Below are 21,138 nucleotides of genomic sequence, written 5' to 3' on the forward strand. Positions count from 1 at the left end.
TGTTCTAAATGTATCCATGCTTTTGCAGGATTTAGTAGTTCATATCATTCCAGTTCTAAAACAATTACACCGGTCCCTTGGTTGCTCAGGTCAAGGTGTCAGTGATTCATGACTTTAAAAGCTATTCCTAGCCAGAAACGCTACCTTTTCCCCTGTGAACCCATATACCAGTTTCATTTCTTGCAGTAGTTCTTTATCTGTCGGTTCCCTTATTATGTAGCAATGCTTCTTCTACAACAGACCATTCCCTTTCAGTCTTCCTACATTTACACAAGGCACATGTGATCTGGGTCTGAGTCTGAGGCACTTTTATCCTTGCCAACACCAATCTTTGTTTTGAGGCTTTTGTGCCATGTGGCAAGATGTTTCAGTGCGCCCCATAATAACAGCTGTGACACAGAAAAATATAAGGTGCTCTGTCTAGCTGCCACAAGGAGATCCATTTGCCATAATGATGGTTGGTATTAGGGCTGATTTGCCCTGGCATGTACATCTGTCTCTCAATAGGTCATCACTCAAGGACTGTCAGTCCAAGTACAAAAACAGTGCCTCCCTTGAAAAGGACCGCTTTTGACATCCGGTCTGGTGACACCAAAGCTGTGCGATACTTGATCTCGGGTGGACGTTTCACACAAAGCAAGTGATCCCTCAGCACTGCAGTCAAGGCAATGCAAGGACCCTGCATGTGCGAACTCACCTTGATTCCCTCCTTACACCTGAATGCTGGCGGTGGCAGCTTTCCTGGACAAATTCATGTGGCATCAAGAGGGACACGGTGTTGTCCGAGCACTGAAATCTGAGTCTTTCCCAGCCTTTTAAGCACATCATCTCTCTCCATTTGTTGGGGGAGGGGGGAGGGGGAAGAGAGAGCAAAACTGAGGCTATCTACGACGACATCGCTTTTAATGAAACCGAAGCGGATGGAGACGTCAGGGGAGTGTGTGAGTGAGAGAGAGTGTGTGTATGTGCGCGCGCGCGCACGAGAAGGGGTTTACAACCCAGCTTTCGCTCCCCCCCCCCATTTCACCATCCCTTGCAATTACAATCAAAGCTCCCCCCCCCCCGCATACATATAGACCCAGGCGCACGCAGTGACGGCCGAGGTTTCCCCGCTGCACTGCCAGCTTGAGAGGGGAGAGGGACGAGACGCGGCGCGAGGGGCGGAGTGGGAAGGAGGCGGGAAAGAGGCGAGCGGGGCTCTGCTGGGTGGAATACTAATCAGGCAGGTTCCCCTTCTGCGGCGAGCCAGCCGGCTGCTGCCTCTGCTGCAGAAGCGCGCCCAGACGCACTTGGACCAGCTCGCCCCCGCCCGGCGCTGCCGAGGGGAAGCCCCTCCGGGAGGCCGAAGCCGCCCCTCCAGGAACTTCCACGCACGCGCCCTCCTTCACCTGCCGGCCGTCGCGCGCGCTTTGGGTCTCCCGCCGTGGCCCTTCCATGGCTCGCCACACAGCCCTTCCCAGGCGCCGGGCTTCCGCCACCTGTCACCACCTGCGGGTCGCCGCCGCTCCGCTGCCCAACTTCGAAGGCACGCGCTCCGCCGTTCCCTGCTGGTCTGTGTCCTCCGCCGGGCTCTGAGGAGGAGGAGGAGGCGAGCGCCGGGCGGGAGCGGACGCTCCGAGCGACAGGAAGACCGAGCGGGACCCTCTTCCCACCCCGCGGAGCCCCAGCGGCGCGCGGCGCCCATGGCAGCGTTTTCGGGCAGCCTAACTTCTCCCAGTGTGGCCGCCCGGCTTCCCCGCGGAGCGCCTCTCCTCCTCCTCGTCCTCTTGCTCGCAGCCGGGGACTGGCAGCAGCAGCAGCAGCAGCAGCAGCAGGGCCGGGGGAGCGGCGGCTTGTGAACGCCCCGCGGGCCAGCCTCTTTCTTCTCCGGGCGCCCTGACAAGGGGGGAGGCCGGCCACTCTCTTCGCGCCCTCTGGTTGTCAACTTGGCACGAAGCAATGCGGAGGCAGCCCACGTTGTAGCCGGGCTGGCCGTGGATGCTGCTGGGGCGGTCTCTGCGCGTCCGGTGCCTTCGCGGGAGACCCTCGGGGATCCAGCCGCGGCTTGTCCAGCACGGGCGCTTCCTGCGCCTGCCCTTGATCGCCAACTAGCCTCCTTCGGCGGCGGCGGCGGCGGCTCTCCCCTGGTGTCATGCAGTCCCTCATTTCTCCTGTGACCAAGGCGATATTGGTGGCTTTGTTCATCTTTGCCATCCTCCTCATCCTCTATGTGATTCTGTGGTACATCTGCCGGGATGTGGATTGCGACCATGGGATCTGATGTTGGGCAAAGGCTTAAGGGACTCGGTCTTGTTGCCATCTAGTATTGTCAGGACGGACAAGAAAGGGGGAAGGCGGGGAAGCGCAAAAAGGAGGAGGAGGAGGAGGAGGAGGAGGAGGGGGAAGGACAGACCGCCAAGGCATCTTCTGGAACCCCTCGAGGAAAACCACCATCCCAGCTAACCCGAGATTGACCTTCAGAGAGCAGGGTGACCCGGTGAGTCTCTCCACTTCTTGTTTACCAAGGGGGAAGGAGACAGAGACCAAAGTTCTTAGCCTGGGTCAACAATTAATGTGCAAGTAGCAACATCACCCCCCCCCCTTCCCCCTAACCATTAGAATACTGGTGTGCCTGTTTCTGGGGAAAGTGCTGCAGTGCCAGAATGTTTTGAGTGCCTTGCACAGCTGTTCTGAACTGAGCTCCTGTAACAGTTGTTGGTAGGAAAAGGGGAAGATGGATCAATGTATTTTCCTTACGGGTTTTAAATCCGGAGGAGAACAGGAAAGGTAGCCATCCTCTGCTACTTACAGGGCTGTATCCTGCCACTGGTATATCTTTTGTTAAACTGAATTGTTATAAGTTTCAAGCAACCTGAAAGTACATAATAGAATAAAGAGCCTTAGTTGTATTTCCCTTTCCCCCCCCTCCCCCGTACTTTTTAAAATGTCTTTGATCTGTGTGGTGTTTGAAAGAGTGTGAGGCTGCCTGCTACCAAGAACTGTTAGGTTGCCTTTGCAGACCTCAAATTGGTATGCAGGAGGTAACTGCACTGCTAAACAGACCATAAAGGTAGCCCTTGTGACACACTTTGCTCATTCAAAAGGTGAAAAAATCAAGAATTAGACATGTATGCACTATTTCATGGGCAACATAACATTGTTTCGTGGAGTAAACATTTTGGAATTATATTGCTTCTGACAGGTTTTGACCTGCATAGATTTGCAATTTCAGATGCCCTTTGAAGTTTCTGGGGTTTGTGTGTGTGGTCAAGACATCTGTGTGTGTGTGCGGGGGAAGGGAGGAAAAATATACTACATGCATTTCTGTTGGATAATAGCTAAGATTTTGTAATTAAAACAAAACACCTTCCTCCAAGCTATGCTATTAGGTGCAATTCCGTTCTATTTAGAAATGTTGGAGTTCTGACATTGAATTCAGTGGGAAGTGAATTATAGCCACAGTTTTCCGCTACAAAGAATGTGTTGCCATATCGTAAGTTCTGTTAACACTACAAGAAACACATCTTGCTGAACTATAGTGCAAGAGCGAATATGGGCATCTGATTAGGGCTCTAAGCATTTCGACCTCCCTTGTTCTAGCTTCATGTAAAAGAACTATGACCTTCAAAACAACCAATGGAAATGGTCAAAACAAGATGTCTATGAAAGGCGGGATTTCTCCTAAGAATATTATTTCTGTGACTGACAGGAGCACAGACCACAGGACGTATGTCCCTTAACTGGTATATATACTATACATGAGAGTAAAACTGTCTCCATCTCACACATGTACCAGTGAAGGGGAATGCTTTCATTGGAAGCAAGAGACAGTCCAATTTTGCTTTAGATCCCTCTGGGATATCCATGTTGTCAAACTGCAGCTCTGTGATCTGAAATGACATTTCATTTCATTGCCTCAAGGTGACTTCTTGCCCCTGGAGCCTTGTTTAGATGGTCTGGAAAGGAAAAATAACAAAACAAAAGTGATCTCCCTTTGAAGTGATCTCCCTTTTGGTTTCGCTGTTGCTCACATTACACCTCACAGCTCTCTTGGTCTGTCTGTCTGATCAGTCTTATGCCTCTTACCAACTGTAATGTGATTAGAGCCGGAGCCATCGGTGCTGACACACTTGGAGACTAGATTGCTAAATCCATTTGTTTTCCTTTTCCTTCTTCCCAACTGAAATGCCTGGTTTTCCAGATTGTGAACAAGTAATAGGTTGCAAACAGATGCCTGTTACCAAGTAGCCCATCTTTACAGAAAACCAACTCCTCCAGTTGTAGACTGCAATACAGAATACACATGACCCCCTTGGCATGGCAACAAGCTTCAGCAAGGAAAACACAATTTATATATGGGGTCTCTCAGACCTTATACTTGTTTCATAACAAATTGAGAGACGGTCCACCGGGAACATCTCCTGCACAATCCTGCAGACCTCAGTCATTTTGAAATAAGTGGGAATTACAGAAGATTATGGTAGTACTCTTGTGCAGTCCCTATTCATTTTAGTCAGTGTTGTGCTAGATGACTTACCAGTGGATTGCATCCTTGGTGGTTAAACCCACTGGGGATTATAAAATGGCTGAGAAGATGACATTTTTAGATTGCCATTCTAAGAACATTTTTTCTGGGAATAAACCAGATTGACCCTTGAATAAACCTGATTAGGAATCTGAGGAGACCTGTTTAGGATTGCACTATTAACATCACATCTTATTTGCAGACACAACTAAAATGTATCATATTTCACACCCTGTGAATTGATGTTTATAATAGTCAACTTGCATATCTATTATTACTTCAATAACAATAAGGTCTTTAACTACAGTCATGGAAAAAATAAAAGCCCTTTACAATACCCTACAACTGTATGTATTTCAGCTTTGCATATACATACTGTTAACACACTATAAAAAAAAGAACAGACATTTGCTAATTAAAATGACTGTGCAACATTTAACATCTAACTCCTAAACCTTAACTTGTAAGTAATTTCTTGGGAAAATGCATGGGACCCTACTATCCTCCCAGCATCTTGTAGCCTGTGTCAATTAGATCAGTGATCCCCAACCTTTTTATCACCAGGGACCGGTCAACGCTTGACAATTTCACTGAGGCCCAGGGGGGTAGTCTTTTGCCAAGGGACGTTGCCGCCGCCTGAGCCCCTGCTCCACTTGCTTTCCTGCTGGCGCCCCTAACTTCCCACTGCCCGCTAGGGGGGTGCTGCCAGCAGCAGCTGCATAGTGCCATGCCAAGGGGAAGCCCCAGCCATGGCGGCCACTGGAGAGCACCAAAGGTGAGCCGGCGGCAGAGCAGCATGGCAGCCCCTGAGGCAGCAGCCAGGGAGGAGGACGTAGAGGAGCTGTGGCCCGGTATGAATGACTACGAACCGTTACCGGTCTCTGGACCGGGGGTCGGGGACCACTGAATTAGATGAAAGTACATGTGCAGTGCAGTCTTAGGCATGTCTACTCAGAAGTGAAACTCTTAGTAGTGTTTACTCCCAGCTAAGCATGCATAGGACTGTACTCTGAGTAATCAAGCATACATCAAAATGCTGATATTATTATTATTTTTAATTCCAGTTTTGCTCAGAAAAAAATGTCATTGTACATCCTGTACAATTATTCTCAACTTTTAAAAGCTTTAATGAGAAGTGAAAACATATTTCAGATGAAATGTTTCTTTTCATTTTAATATCTGGTTGTGAAGATTTGGATTTATGACATTTACTCCAACACAAGACTAAGGTTTTGGTATCTCATTGCATGTATGCATAGACAATGACAGATTTTGCTGTAAGGCTACCATGAAATGCACAGCAGCATAGCTCTTAGGAACCATCACGTTTTGTATTTCAGTCTCTATTCCTTTGATGAATGCTCCCATGGATGCTTACAAAGCCATTTTTGTACTCATCCTTATATGGAAATATTATTTGAAGAAAAAAAAGATCACTCATGTTGTTTTCCCCTTTTCTGTTCACCTTTCCAGAAATACGGTTAGCAAAGACCTTTTGCAGTGGGTAACACTATACCCTTTTTGACTAGGGGCAAGAAGGAAATAAATAAGTGCTCCAGATTCAATGAAGGTGTTCTTTGGTAACTTCTTTTTGATTTCTCACACTGTGATGTAGCAGAATAACTGTATAATCCTAAAAAGAGCTATACCCTTAAACCCATTGAAGTCAATATACTATAAATGTTTTTGATTCTGCTTAGACTGCATTGGAAGTGTGTTCCTTTGACTAGAGGTCAAGGGAGATTTGGACTGTGGATACCATGAAACTCACTGGGTAACTGCAGGCCAGTCTCTGATTCTCCGCTAAACATATCTGTTTGGACTGTATTAACTGAGGCAAAACGTTGAGTAAGATAAAGTACATTAATAATAGTAATGAATAATGATGTGCCTTGCTGCCCTTGTGTCATAACAGCCATCGGTTTTAATGGGATTGTCAACTATTTTACTGCAGCAGTTTTTGTATTCTTAGCGACTACATAGGTAATGTTTATGTGTGCTGGTTATCCTGCCAGGGTGCTTCAAAGAATGAAAAAGCTAGACCTGTTGAATTTCTTTGTGTCACTGAGCTATAAATAGCAAAGGAGTAAAAGAGATGACACACATACTCTTCTGTAGTTTGTGTTGTTATACAAACTGGAAATGTAGAGAAAACTAATAGTGAACTGAGAAGTGTTATTGAGTTTTAAAGGTATTTTCAAACAGTTTTTCTTTTCTATTTTTCTAACTATATGTAGTCATGAGCTTATATATTTATCTGCTCTGAAAATCTTCCATAATGGTGATTAAAGTCATCACACTTGGAAAATATAATGAAGCCTTTGAAATGTTAAGCATTTTAATGTGCCTATCTCATATATTTATAGTGTTGCTGAGCCCTACTGCTTTGGGTAATGTTCATCATATACTGATTAAAGTAATGAAGGGTCACAGTTTTGCTGTGTAAATATCAAAATATCAGTTGATTTGAATGGAACGGAACTGCAGTCTCAGTGGAGCACACTGGATTCCCATTTCTTTTATTTTGTTTGATAAACAGGTGGACGTATTTGGGGATCATAACTGGGATGATAAGGGAAAATAGTAAAACACTTTTGTCTTTAAAAACATTTAAAGGCACAAAACCACATTAAATACTTCTGTTTTCTTCTTATATCTGCTGTCGACTGTGCAGGGAAATGTCACAAGCAGTGAACTATAATTTTATTATAGTGATTTGCCAGAGAGCTTTCTGTCCTTTGATTACTGAAAAACCTTTTACAAAATCACATTTCTGACTTTTTAGAATGGAATGCTTTTATTAGCCTTCAGATTGTTCAGTATTTTTGTAGGTATGTGTATGAAAACATTTATAGCCATTAATTTCTACCAGTTATGAAAAGTTATGGAATATAGAGGCTGGCTTGGTGGAAAATATACTTTCAAAGGAGTAATTCCATATTTACACTGGTGTAATCCTGGGTGTTTGTCTTTGTAAGAAGTCACAATCAGACTCTGATTATGATACTTCTGGCACTTTGGAAGCCTTTAAAGACATTTTGGAAGTCTTACAGGAAAACAAATAATGAATGGTTTTTAAAGGTACGAAGGAATATACATATACAATATGATATACAATGTGTATATCATATAACTATTTTAAAAATATTTTATTATATTATATATGCCTTCATCTTTACTATAGCTTTGTTTTTTTGTGACTTTCAAAATGCGTCTAGGGAACATTAAAATGTTGAGATAGTTTGTGGAGATGAAATAAAACAGTAACTAAGAATGTATGCAGTGCTGATCTAAAGGGTCATAAATGGTCATATCCATTTAGATAAAACAATAAAAATCAACTCTGTTGTCAAAACGGAAGTCTGAGTGCTGACTGAGAAACATCAAATTTGGAGAAAAACTAAAGAATAACTCTAGGTAATGACTGTGAACTTCAGACTATGGACTATGCAAATTGAATATGCAGTGGGGAAAAGGTGTATCTGTCTATTTGTTGTATTTACTATTGATTGTATCTCCTTGCTCAATTTAACCCGAAAGGAGCAAACGTTTGTGCTCTTTCAGGTATCTAATCCTAACCAACCTAATGGTGCACATCATTATCACAAGTATCCTGTACAACAAACATGTCAGATGACAGTATGAGGTAAACTGAGTTTTGTTTAACTTCACATAGCTGTCCTGTCCTGGGCTATTAACATTTATTAGGATGTGTTCCCTAAGAAGTTACTGGTGGGTTCACTAACAGTTGAGCACAACCACCCAGGCTCAGAGCTTGGAATGGTAATAAAATTGCTGCTCATAAATACCCTTAATCTCCAGTCTGACAAAGAGTGCTTGCACTCGAAAGCTCACGCCTTGAATAAATCTTTGTTGGTCTTAAAGGTTCTACTGGACTCTGGTTTTATTGTGCTACTTCAGACCAACACGGCTACTCATTTTAATCTATCCTTAATCTCCAGTCACTCCCAATAACTGAAGAGAAAATGATTAGATCATCATGGGGTCCTTGTTAAGACTGGGGAATCCATGCAAGCACCCCCTTATCCATCCAAATCCCTCAGCCCCTCCCAGCTTTGGTATGGGCACAAATGGCCCGTGCGGATGAAATAGCCACCCTGGTTCCATGGCCTTCGAGATTGTTCCCAGGGCAACAAAGGCAGAGAGCACAGTTTTTCACACTTAAGCTCTAGCACAGGGTGGAATCATTTATGGGATCAAAGACATAACTCTAAAGGGCCAGGGGAGCCAACACAGCAAGCAAGTGACACTAAACAGATTGCATGGCAGAGGCAGTAAATATTACAGCATAAAACATCAAGTTGGACATATGGCAAAACATCAATCATGGTTTTCACAACAATGCTCAGTGTGCAAATTCTGCTGATAATGTTCAACGCCAGGGAAGTCCCCTAACAGAGAAACCTGGAGTGGTCAGCCCAGTGTCTGATTTTGTCAACATCCTCCCACATCTACAGATGCCTCAGGGTAGTTGCTGATTGAATTAGGTTGTAGTTTTGCCCTCATCATTTATTGCATGACACCTGCCTTAGGGCTCCTGTAGTACTTCTAATTCAACACAAAAGCAACATGGGGGTGTATGGTGTATGAGTAGGCAAAATACCATATTATGTTGAATTGCTTTGGAATAGCTTATCTGACATAAGAAGTAGCTCAAATCATCAATAGGCTCTTGTTGCTGTATTAAGGACAGATATTTTGGATTTTAATATTTATAGATTTTTCAAATAATTAACTTGAACATGTTTATTAATTGTCTTTGGTATGAACAGCAATTTCAGGGATCCTTCTAGCAGTGTGCAAAGTGCTCCTTAGGTTAGTGCAGACCTAATTCAGAACAAGCAGTTCATTTTACATTTCTTTTATAGGTCATTCCATAAGCCGTGTTTAATAAACACTTACAAATATATTTGAGAATTGGATCGACTATACCTACAGTAGTCATTGTAAGGTCTCCATTAATTATGGTCTTAAGGGAAAATAAATTGACACAATTAACTAACTTGTTGAACAGAATTATTTTTTAAAAATCCTCTCTTTTAAATTAATGCACTTAGGAAGATAACGAGTTATCGCTGCCACCCTTATGAGATATGTATATAGAACAGGGATTAAAACTAAGTTGACAATCAGTCTCTGTCTTAATGACTTGTTTTTACTTCATACAGTAATACTATTCTATTAGGCCTAGTGGGGATTTCAGCTAAGTGGGAGGTTAATAGAAACATGGTATCAGTGAAGATAAAAATTCAATGTGAGCATACAGAAAGCCACTTGCTAGTTTAATTTTATAGCAACTGAAGCCTGTGTTGAATAATGTGCATTTAAGCTACTGATTGCTACAGAAAATCACAATTCTGCATCATCCAGTAAACTGTTAAGGTTCAAAGATAGAATGTGAAGTAGAGGATACTTCCCCCCCCCCTTCATATAACCTACATAGAGGTTTCCTGCTCTATTGCCAGGTATTCCATGATATAAAGGACTGTGAGATTAAGGGTTAAATTGAGCAAGGAGATACAGTCAATAGTGAAATGCCAGCACTTCCATCCTATACAGGACTTGTACTTATTTAAATTACTTACTGTACCCAGTGGATCCAGTAAGCAATGGTACAAAAAATTATTTTATTTGACTACAACATGGCAAGTCAAATAAAAGTATTTTGTATGTGCTAACAGAGGGCAGCTGTCTGAAAGACAAAATCTGCTTAGTTTTGATATGAACCGTCAGAAAGTTCCACAAATGAGACAGTGGCCATCAGAAGTGGTAAAAAAATATGTTTAAACAGTTTTGTAGCCACCTCAAAACATTCCATAATCGGTTCCTAGAGATGCCAGCTTCCAAATGCCAGTTTCCAGCTTCCAGGTGAGGATCCCCTGGTGCTACAGATCATCTCCAGACTAAAGAGATTAGCTCCCCTGGAGAAAAAGGCAGATTTGAAAGGTGGACTCCATAGCATTATACTCCACTGAGGTCCCTCCCCAACCCAAATTCCACCCTTTCCTGGTCCTACCCCCAAAGTTTCCAGATAATTTCCAATCCAGAGCTGGCAACCCTATCAGCTTCATATGCCTCTTGCTCTTTTTCTGAAATGATCAAACACTGAATAAATGAATGCAGGCCTAGAATGCAATAGGCTCAAGACGTGGCTAGCCGCTTTAACCACCTCTGCAGTTCTAACTTGAGAAACAGCCAGTTTCTAAGCTTTTTTTTTCATTCTATTTTCAAACATGTTCTGAAATGTGGTGGGCAGTAAAATTAATAGTTCGTTCATGGGCTTACTTAGAATACTTTAGTCCTGTGTCCCAAGCTGTGTGCAGGCAAAAAGGTAGCATTGTGTGCAGTTCCGCCTCTTATGGAATCTATTTTGGGTTTGGCCTTGCCTCTTGTGAAAACCATTTTGGGGTGATGTTCACCACTTCCTCTCAAAATCCCAAAGGTGCCCTCAGGTTCAATAAAGGTGGAGACACTTGGAGAAAGCACAAAGTTATTGGAGGACAGTGGGGCTGCTGATCTAGACCTGTTGATCTGAATAAGAACTGTAGCTGAGTTTGAATCACGCATGTCCCCATCTGCAAAATCCTTTGTCCCCTGAGCTGCAAAGAAATGGGCGGTATAGAAATCTAAATAAATAAAATAAATAAAAATAAATAAAATAAAAATGTGTGACAAGGCACTGGACCCAATGAGTACACAATAACCAACAGAGTTACTTAAGGACCACAACATATTAAACCTTCTGGACACTAAGAATGAATTATACAAATTTTATGCCTGAAACATGCCAGTATTTGTATCTCTTACTCAGTTTCCTGGAATTGTAATTAGATTAAACAAAGAAAAATATGTTTGAACCCTAGAACAAAATTGTCTGATCTTTTTATTTTACACAACATTTTTCTTACACTGTAATCAGTGGTCCCCAACCCCTGGTTTGAGAACCGGTGCCGGGCCATGCCTCCCCCTTGGCGTGGCACTGCGCAGCTGCGGTCAGTGGGAAGTCAGGGGAGCCAGCAGGAAAGCAAGTGGAGCAGGGGTTCAGGCGGTGGCAATATCTCTCAGCAAAAGACTACCCCCCCCCCCCGGGCCTCAGTAAAATTGTCAAGCGTTGACCGGTCCCCGCTGATAAAAAGGTTGGGGACCACTGCTGTAAAGGCACTAGCTGAATTGTTTAAGACTGCTTGGTAAGTTTGTGAAAATGCTAAACTTGAACACTGTACTTGCTCCACAGAATTACTGGTGTTCTATTTACAGGTTATATTATAAAGACTTTCAAATATTTTTTCTCTAAACTTGCTAGATTTTATTTTGATAGACCATACTGAACAAGAGATTAATTTGAGACTGAATTATGTGTTTCTGCTAGTGAATGCAAAAGAGTTGCAATGACCTAAGGTGTGATAACCTACACTACAAATGGAGCTCAATATCCAGCGAAAATTAAGTACTTTGAAGTCCCATTCATTTCAGTGGAAGAGAGTAAAGCACATATGTATCCTGCTGATAATGATGGGCCATAGAAGTGTTTAACACTGACTGGATTACTTGTTGACATTTTAAATACTGAAGGAGACCTTGTCAGGTGATTTATATTCAGAAGCAGACAGTCACAGGAAGATGACAGATTATGCATTGTTGTTGTTTTGAGTGATAATCTGAATGAGTCAAGAGGGATCGTTCTGAGCATGGAACTGGACACAGTCCCCCATCTCAACATGAAATAGCTCCATTGATATTCTCGGCACATATGTGATTATATAACTGCTACTACCGTGATAAATCCACAGGGAAATCGTTACTGTGGATTCCTCTGCTGAAATTGCTGTCTGTTGTGTGGTATTTTAAAGGAAAATATGCATGTCTGAAAAGTATACTGTCATCTTGATTCTGAATGCTTGCTATGACAGAGGTGTATCATCTTTCACTGATATAACATAATAAGTTTCATTAACAAAGCAGTTACTATTAACCATTCAAGGTATTTATTTACTAGAACAGGAAGCCTTATGAAAGATACTTTCAGTCCAGGGATCTTATGGTGCCTTTGCAGATATGCATATTTACATATGTTGAGAGGAAGTAGCAGTCACACAAAGGGAAATTTGGACAATGCTGCTGCCTCTTATAGCTCAGAACACTTCTTTTCAGTCTAGATTAGACTATATGTAAAACTAAATAGTAAGTCAATAAGAGTTTCTCCTATATCTAATGAGTGTGTGATTTGACTGTTCAATGAGATGGGCAAATAAGGCACAATGAATAATGTTAGGATTTGGTTGACCAAAATCAAATATATTATCAAGCAGAGTTTATGAGCAAAGTCTATGGCAGGTTACTAACTTTCAGCCTAATGTTCCTTAAAGCAGGGGTAGTCAACCTGTGGTCCTCCAGATGTTCATGGGCTACAATTCCCATGAGCGCCTGCCAGCAAATGCTGGCAGGGGCTCATGGAAATTGTAGTCCATGGACATCTGGAGGACCACAGGTTGACTACCCCTGTCTTAAAGAACCAGTTTGATGTAGTGGTTAAGAATACCGGCTTCAAATTTGGCGAGCCAGGTTTGATTCCTCGCTCTTCCACATGCAGTCAGCTGGGTGACCCTGGCTTAGCCACAGTCCTGATAGAGCTGTTCTCACAGAGCAGTTTCTCTTAGAGCTCTGTCCACCCCACCTCCTTACTACAGATTGTCAGTTGTGGAGAGAGGATGGGAAGGTGATTATAATCTGCTTTGGGTAGTGAAAAGCAGGGTATAAAAACCAACTCTTCTCCTTCATGTAGTTATTACAAAGCTATGCAACAATCTTTCTCAACTTTTTTACTGTTGAGAAACCCCTGAAACATTCTTCAGGCTTCAACAAAGCCCAGAAGGGGTGTGATACTGCAGAATATTGTTGGGAAGCATAGCTGTGTCCATGACCAGCTGGGGCGCCTCCACTTCCCATCTACTCCAGGCCCATCATTGGCCATTTTGGGTGGAGTAGGTGGGTCAACATGACCATAGATGGTCATAGCATGATTTTATAAATTTAAACAATTAATAAAATCCTACTCATTCAGGATAACCTTCCAGGTTAATCAAGAAACCCCAGGGTTTCACGAAACCCAGGTTGAGAAAGCTTGCTAAAGGAAACAAGAATTATAAATAATTTTATATGCTGAAAATTGCAACAGAAATTATTATTAATAACATACAACCTTTTCATGTAACAATCTGAATTAGGACCTTTTCTCTCTCAAGGGGCAAAGACTATTGATTTGAATTTTAATAGAAACTCATGTCTTGAATGTCTTATTAAAATTTGAAAACCAGAAATGTTTGACAGTATCTGTGACCTTACATTTTTTTAGTATTTACATGGAAACAACAGATGGTAGTTCTGAATGCTTAGAATTGCATGAATGAACATGGTTAGAATGGATGAGGTGCAAATAAAATTTGTAAATCTATACGCATATATAGAAGGTTACTACTATTTTATAAATAAAGACATTTTAGTCAATTATAGTCATATCCCATTTTAGTCAATTCTTAACTATAGGACCATTTTTTCAAAGTACAACTCAGACCTAGGCTGACCACCAGCTTGACCCTTCTTTTGGAATCCACACAGCTCTGTTCCCATGATGCAGACATTAAGGGACAAAGGTAGAGTACTGGAGAGTTGCAGTACCTGAACAGATTAATTTGAAACTTCCTAGCCATTCGTTCTACATGATATTCCATTGGGTCATTACATATACTCCTGCCATCACATGAATGAAGATGATGCTATTCACCCTAGTAGTTTTGTAGCTGGGCTGTAGCATTTACAATGTCTTTAAAGACAGTCCATTCCTTTCGTACATTATAGGGTTTTTTTCCCTTGATGATCTTTATATGCTTTGATAAGAAAGATGCCTCATAAGAAGTGATCAGCCAAGCATAAGGAATCTGTGACTCTGTGGAATGCTATCTGGGACTCCCAGTGAAGATTAAACCATGTAGGACAAGAAAAAAAAGCTTCTGAAAAGCAGGCAGTATCCTGAGATTGGCATATGTGGACACCGTAAAGCCACAGAAGTCCTGAGGGCCTTGCTTCTTCCAGCATGGAACGATCAGAGCAAAGCTTTGCAAAGGTTAAGGTATTGTATAATACTCAACAATCCGCAGTCCAAAACATAATTATACTACTAAAGTGTGAAAATTAGCTGTGTGAGTTATGCTGATTTGATCTAACAAGGCAAGTAGCTGTGGCCTATTTTTAAGCCCAACTCTGAGTATTCAGTGGCTCTTTTGCTCTCCTTCTTTCCCTTCCACTTCAGGCAAAATGGAAACCACTGCTGTTACTTGACCCGTGGATCATGCCAGGCAAAGGGACAGGAATGTTGTAATATGTGCATTGCTCTGCTTTTGCGAGTCAGAACAAGAGAGCACTCAGGTCACTGGGTTTCACTGTAGACTGTGGTTGTTACCTGTGGTGACTGACCATCACTGTACAAGTGTTTTGTCACCTTTTCCACTGCAGCTTTCTTTGTAAGGACAACACTATGAATTAAGCATAGAATGAGCTTTTAAAGAGCTAAAGGGAAAGGGGAACCTACAATTCTCAAAGAAGAAGAAGAGTTGGTTCTTATATGCTGCTTTTTTCTACCCAAAGGAGGCTCAAAGCGGTTTACAGTCACCTTCCCTTTTCTTTCCCCACAACAGTCACCCTGTGAGGTAGATGAAGTTGAAAGAGCCTTGATATTACTGCTCGGTCGGAACAGCTTTATCAGTGCCATGGGGAGCCCAAGGTCACCCAGCTGGCTGCATGTGGGGGAGTGTAGAATCGAACCCGGCATGCCAGATTAGAAGTCCACACTCCTAACCACTACACCAAACTGGCTCTCAGGAGGGGACACTCTTAACAGGCCTTGAGAAAAACAGCACCCATAAAGACCATGTGGAGTATTAAAAGCCCTCTACTAGGTGGCTATTGGGAATGCTGTTAGATAATCTCTTCTTGATACTGTTTTCTAGACCGGGCAATCATCATGTCTGGGCAGAAATCTAGCATTTATTATCATATTTACCCTTTCTTTCAAGGAGCTCCAACCAACTCTAGGAGTCTGTGGAGATTCCAGCTCCATGTTATTTGATGAAAAGGTGAAATAAGGTTTCACAGTCAGGAACTGTGGGCAGATATTGGTATGTCAGAAGGCTAAGAAAATTAGCTAGAGAAGTATCAACTTGAAGAAGGAAAAGGGAGAACATTATGAGTTGGACAATTTTCAATTATATATTGGCAATTACATTCAAATACTGGTTGAACAGTTATTTTTAACAGTTTAAGATGGCTCCCAAACTTCACCCAGTAGAGAGCTTTTAATACTCCACATGGTCTTTATGGGTGCTGTTTTCTCAAGGCCTGTTAAGAGAGCCAGTTTGGTGTAGTGGTTAGGAGTGAGGGCTTGCCAGGTTCTGCGCTCCCCCACATGCAACCAGCTGGGTGACGTTGGGCTCGCCACGGCACTGATAAAATTGTTCTGACCGGGCAGTGATATCAGCGCTCTCTCAGCCTCACCCACCCCACAGGGTGTCTGTTGTGGGGAGCGGAATGGGAAGGCGACTGTAAGACGCTTTGAGCCTCCTTCAGGTAGGGAAAAGTGGCATATAAGAACCAACTCCTCCTCCTCTTCCTCTTCCTCTTCCTCTTCCTCTTCCTCTTCCTCTTCCTCTTCCTCTTCCTCTTCCTCTTCCTCTTCCTCTTCCTCCTCGAAAATGCAGGTCTCAGAAAAGGTTTATAGGGGTGGACATTTTTGCAGGCAGAATTCACATGTCTATTTCGCTTTCTTAGCAATAGTTTATATATCACTGATTCTGAACCTTTGGTCTATTACTTATTTAACCTATTATTTATATCCCTGCCTTTCTTAGGATGGGGACCAGGGGAAAAAACACATTTCTTCACAATCAAATGCAACAATTTCATAATCAATTTGTTCATTTTTATTGCACTTTAACATAGGCTTGCTGCTTGCCAAAAGGCGGATGGGTAAGCTCTGCCCCTGGGCACTAGGTCACACTGGGGCTCTTAGCTCCAGTGGGAGCAACAAACAGGTATATTTATTTATTTTTACATTTATACTCAGCTCTTCCCCAAAAACTCAGGGTGCAATGTTGTGACTCACCTCTGGTTTTTACTCAGAAGTGCTGTCATGACACTCTAGGAATCTGTTTATCTCTATTGTAAAATAATGACCAAAGAGAAATGTATGTTTATGTCTTTCCAGCAGCCAGCATGTCAGTAGCTAATTTTTATATGCAATCATGAATAGGTCTTAGTCTCAAGTGGCGGAAGAGTCTTCCAGCTAGAAGTTCAGCTTGTGAACTGAGACGACTCTGGCGTCCTCAGGAAGCAGCAGCTGACCTGTATGTGTGGGGGTTGCCTAGCAATTCCACACTGCTGTGCAGAAACTTGAAATGCGTTAGAAAGATTTACAGAGGGAGAAAATGACATGCTAATTTTCTCCCGAGGAGGCTGGTGTCTGTTCAGTTTAGAAACAATGTTACTGCACAACACCTTTTTGCAAGGGTAGGGGGTAGCCCTGACACTTTATAACGCACTAGAATAAGAACCATCTTTACAAATAAAGCCTGTATTGTCCTCTTTTTAAAGTATTTTCAAGCACCACTTTGTATCTGGAATAGATTATTTTACAAAGCCTTGCAAAGCCATATTCTGCTTTGCCAATTGATGAGTAAAATATATTAAGCCCTTCTTCCTTGTGTTCTCTGCAAGCGGGATACAGATACATCAGAGGGGGGAAAACACTTTCATGCTGGTCTGAATACATTTCAGGATCATATCAATGGACCTTTCACATTAGAAACAATGATCATTTAGATTGTATAATGAATGATCAAGGCCAATTTTGTTGTCAGGCTGTTTAATAATATAAGATTTTTTCTCTCTCATGTAGCTGTGCGGCCCTGCCCAGTTCCCTCTGTGAGGCAAGGTTTTCCCTCCATTTTTCTTTCCCTTTAATGACTGAGCAACCCTTGTCTTGTGGAAAAACTCTGGCTGTCCCACATTGTCACAGTAAACGTATTTTGGCTCTTTGCTCAGCCCAGGAACCTGAGGGAAGGATCAGGAACCCACCTTAACCTAAACAACTTGAATGGCACTTTAAACCTATTGCTCATTAACTTCACTGAGACCATTTCTGTACTGGAGGCTTCATGTCAGGTTGCAGGCTGGAGTTTGAGTCGGAGCAGGTAACCACACCTCTTCCTGCTTCTGGATGGGGGAGCATTCGGCCTGGCGCACCTTGTCCACCCCAGATTTATGCTCCCGCATGGGAGCAGGGACAGCAAAGTTCCCATGTTCACGAGTTCTTATATTGTGAGAAACTGAGAAAAGTACTTCTTTCCCTGCCTTCTCTATCCCATGCATAGTTTTGTAAACCTCCTTCATGTCACTCCTCAGTCATTATTCTAAGCTAAAGAACCCTAACTTCTTTAACCCTTCTTTTTAGGGAAAATGTCCCATCCCCTTAAACATTTTAGTTGTCCTTTTTTGCACCTTTGCCCATGTTATAATACCTTTTTTCGAGGTGCAGTAACCAGAACTGTACACAGTGCCCCAAATGAGGCAGCAGCATAGATTTATACAGGGGCATTATGATACTGGCTGATTTGTTTTCAATTCCCTTCCTAATAATATCCAATGTAGCATTTGCCATCTTTATTACAGTTACACACTAACTTGACATTTTCAGTGTGTTATCTACTATGACTACAGGATCTCTCTTCTGGTAATTTACCACCAGTTCAGATCCCTTCAACTTGTATTTTTGGCTCCAATGTGCATTATTTTGCATTTGCCCACAATGAACTTCAATTGTCACATTGACAATTCCTCTGAAGCACCTCCCTAATTTTCACCACATTGCACAATATAGTGTCATCCTCAGACTTAGCCATTTTACTGCTTACTCCCAACACCAAATTATTAATGTACAAGTTAAAATGTACTGGACCTAGTATCGAGCCCAAATTGTCCTTCTCTGAGAATCTGTGTTCAAGAATTTATGTTGATTGTTACTGGTTCTGTTGAACTGTAGAGATGTTTGACTGACATTGTTTGCTGCTGATCTCACTGGGATTATTTTGTGAAAAACTCAGAATTTGTGGAAGGCATGAAATATACATACTTTGAATAAAATTTTAAAAAGTAATGTGTTGTCCGGATTAAATATTGTTATTTAGGTTGTGATGTGGTAGCGGAGCCTTATCACAAACTGCACGTGTCAACAGGGAGAAGGAGACACAGAGATGAGAAACTTATACAAGAGAGAAATGTGATCATGTGTCCAAGACAGTGATAGAATAGAAATGTAGGAGACAGAGAGAAAGAGGTGAAGAATGGTTAAAGCATGCATCAGGAATAGAGGAGAAAAGGCAACAGACACACAAGTGGAGAAGTTCCCCATGGTCCAGGGATTTGCACCTTTGTTTTTCTTGGAACTATGCGATTGGCTAGAGTAGAAGTCTTCAATCTGGGTCATGGAGTCGTACCTGCTCAGTCACCAGCAGAGCTGCCTTTTTTGTTGTTGCTTTTGAAATCACCTGCAACAGAGCACAAGAAAAATACCAAGGTAACCACTTGCTTTCCCACTTCCGCATGACCTTGGGCAAACAATTCATAGACCTGAACCCATGAATCAGGCCAATGGTCTATCAAAGTCAGTATGCTGTACTCAGATTGGCAATGGCTCTCCAGGGTCTCAGATAGTGGGGCTGTAGCTCATTAGTAATGCATTTTCTTGTCATGCAGAAAGTCACAGGTTCAATCCCTGATATCTTCCTTTGAAAGGCAGTACCTCTGCCTGAGCTCTACTGATAGTCTGAGTAGACAATACGTACCATGATGGATCAAGGATCTGGTCCAGAATAAGACAGTTTCATGTATGCATTCATTTACATCATCTACAAACCTGATATTTTAAATGGATATTGAATTTGTGACCTTCTGTATGCCAAGCAGATGCCCTACCACTGAGCCTTAACTCCTTCTCATGGTATTGTAGGAAACAAGGAGGAAAGCAGTAGGTGCTGTGCAAGATCTTGTGCAAGCAGAACTGCACTAAGTTCATTTACATTTCTGCCAGAATTGTGCTGGATCCAAGCCACTATCCTTCTCTGCATGCGTAGTGAAAGGAGGAGCAGGACAGGAAGATGATTCACTCAGCTGTGGAAAGGATTGTGTTTTAGCATAATCAGATCTGGAAACTCCATCTCCTCCTTATTCCGTCTTGTGAGTCAGATATCGGTCTTGTGATTCAGATATCAGATATCTGGTTGCAGCTCAATGGGTCCCTGCTGCCACCTGGAGGTTACAGATGGGGGTCCCAAGTCTTGGAGGGTTAGACGATTCTAGTTTCCAAGGAATGTTTCCTTTCATTGGTTTCTGCACCCAAGAGCACTATTTTAACTTGTTTCATTGTTTGATGCACTATATGGGAATACAGCTGCAATACAAACCTTACTACTTACTTAAATCAATATTAAGATTGCATCAATAAAAATGTTGGAGAAACTGCTTTTATTTTATCTTGTTGGATTTTCATTTGACTAGATAGATTTACTATAGTTGCAACCCCTCCCCCACAAACCCTGATGAATTAGAATGTGGAAATGACGATTAACATTTTCAAAGTGAAAAGACATCAAAGAATTTAGTAATTAGTAGAAAATGTAACAGTGCATGGGATTCCACTTTAATGATAAGTGCAACAGGCAACTCAGTCTGACATCATCGCTAAAGACAGGGAAGGGTACTGAAAACACACAATGAAATATAGACACCGGGTGACTTTCAAAGCTCCTTTCGGGTAAAGAAAATGTATTACAGGGGCTTAATAATACAATTTGGAAACATCTAATCTAGCCAAATATCACGGTGGGGGGAAGGGTATGTAAAAAAATTGCCATATTTGCCTAAATACTGCTGTGGAGATATATTTGCAGTTATCTTCAGCATGTTTTCCTAATAGCACGGATAATTTCTAAAGGCATTTCTTGTATGGGAACAAACCAGGAAGTCAGAACTGCCAGAGGGCCCTAACCATACTGTGCCCAGACCAGCAGGATAAAGTTCAGCTCCACTATGTCCCAGCTGCTTCTCTTCACAGCCCCTGGCTGCTTGGCTTGGTAATTGCTGCTGGAGATAGAGGAAAGCAGTAGGGCTGAGCAGAGGTTTTCTTTGCTGCAGTTTTTCCAGCTGAGGCCGACAAGGGATGCCAGCCTCCCCCCCCACCCGAATTACAGCTCATCTCCACATTCTCCTGGAGAAAATGGTTGCTCTGGAGGATGGACTCTATAGCATTCTACCCTTCTGAGGTGCCTGTCTTTCTCAGGCTCCATCCCCAAATCCCAAGGAGTCTCTTAGCCTGGATCTGACAACCCTGTTCCCGCCCCATCCCTCTTAATTCCACGAACTTCATCCATGCTGCCTCTGCCTGTGGCATGTCTCTGGCCTCCTCATGCAACAGCATCTTGGGGGAGCAGGGCAAAGCTGAGGGCTTAGGGCAGTGGTTCTCAACCTTCCTAATGCTGCAGCCCTTTAATACAGTTCCTCATATTGTG

General features: G+C 42.6%; 1 protein-coding gene across 3 annotated transcripts in view; it reads left to right on the forward strand.

The window, feature by feature from the left end:
* DHRSX (dehydrogenase/reductase X-linked) overlaps positions 1 to 21,138 on the forward strand; it is a 176,890-nt gene that overhangs the window by 16,578 nt on the left and 139,174 nt on the right. For 2 of the 3 annotated variants that reach the window (XM_077343329.1, XM_077343331.1), the window contains exon 1: positions 2,298 to 2,476. The exons of the other annotated variant lie outside the window; for it this stretch is intronic. The gene's annotated coding sequence lies outside the window, so the exon portion shown is untranslated. Of the gene's footprint in view, positions 1 to 2,297; positions 2,477 to 21,138 lie in introns of those variants that run through there. 3 annotated transcript variants of the gene reach the window in all.

This window comes from Paroedura picta, chromosome 6 (assembly GCF_049243985.1).
Source record: "Paroedura picta isolate Pp20150507F chromosome 6, Ppicta_v3.0, whole genome shotgun sequence".
Taxonomy (NCBI): Eukaryota; Metazoa; Chordata; class Lepidosauria; order Squamata; family Gekkonidae; genus Paroedura; species Paroedura picta.